We start from the raw sequence: 1,332 nt of genomic DNA, 5'->3' as shown, positions 1-1,332 counted from the left end.
AGTTTCCAACGTCTGCTCTCTGCAACAGTCCTTCTGCACCCCATTCTCCAACCTCTCCTCTCTGCAACGATCCCTGTGCACCCCAGTATCCAATATCTGCTCTATGCAACAGTCCTACTGCACCCCTTCTCCAACCTCTGCTCTCTGCAACAGTCCTTCTGCACCTCAGTCTGAAAACGCTGTTCTCTGCAATGATCCTTCTGCACCCCAGTCTATAAACTCTGCTCTCTGTAACACTCCTGTTGCACCTCAGTATCGAAACTCTGCTCTCTGTAAGATCGTTCTGCAACCCTGTCTCCAAACTCTACTCTATGTAACAGTCCTTCTGCACCCCAGTCTCCAACCTCTGCTATTTGCTAGAGTCTTTCTAAAACCCAGTCTCCAAACTCTGCTTTCTGCAACAGTCTATCTGCACCCCAGTCTCCGAATTCTGTTCTCTTAATAATCCTTCTTCACCTCAGTTACCAAACTCTGATCTCTGCAATGGTCCTTCTGCACCACAGTCTCCAACCTCTGCTCTCTGTAACAATCCCTCTGCACCCTAGTCTAAAAACTCTGCTCTCTACAACAATCCTTTTGCACCCCAGTTTCCAACCTCTGCTCTCTACAAAAGTCCTTCTGCACCCCAGTCTCAAACATCTGCTCCCTGCAACAGTCTTTCTGCACCTCTGACTGACAACTCTGCTCTCTGCAAAGATCATTTTTGTACCCCAGTCTTCAAACTCTGCTTTATATAACAGTCTTTCTGGACCTCAATTTCCAACCTCTGCTTTCTGTAAGATCCTTCTGCACCCCAGTTTCCAAACTCTGCTCTCTGTAATATTCCTTCTGCTTCCCAGTCTCCAAACTCTGCTCTCTGTAACAGTCCTTCTGTCCCGCAGTCTCCAACCTCTTCTCTCTGTAATGGTTCTTCTGCACCCCAGTCTCCAAACTCTGATCTCTATAACAATCCTTCTTCACCCCAGTTTCCAACCTCTGCTGTCTGCAACGATCCTTTTGCACCCCGTCTCCAACCTCTGCTCTCTGCAAAAGTCCTTCTGTACCCTAGTCTTCAACATCTGCTCTCAGCAACAGTCCTTCTGAACCTAAGTCTGAAAACTCTTCTCTCTGCAATGATCCTTGTGCACCCCAGTCTCCAAACTCTGCTTTTTTTGACAGTCCTACTGCACCTCAGTCTCCAAAATCTACTCTCTGTAACAGTGCTTTTGAACCCCAGCCTCCAATCTCTGATCTCTAAGATCCTTCTGCACCCAAGTTTCCAAATCTGCTCTCTGTAACATTTCTTATCCTCCCCAGACTCCAACCTCTGCTCTCTGTAACAGTCCTTCTGTC

Source organism: Ictidomys tridecemlineatus, unplaced genomic scaffold (genome assembly GCF_052094955.1).
Source record: "Ictidomys tridecemlineatus isolate mIctTri1 unplaced genomic scaffold, mIctTri1.hap1 Scaffold_122, whole genome shotgun sequence".
NCBI lineage: Eukaryota > Metazoa > Chordata > Mammalia > Rodentia > Sciuridae > Ictidomys > Ictidomys tridecemlineatus.
This window is presented reverse-complemented; position numbering follows the sequence as displayed.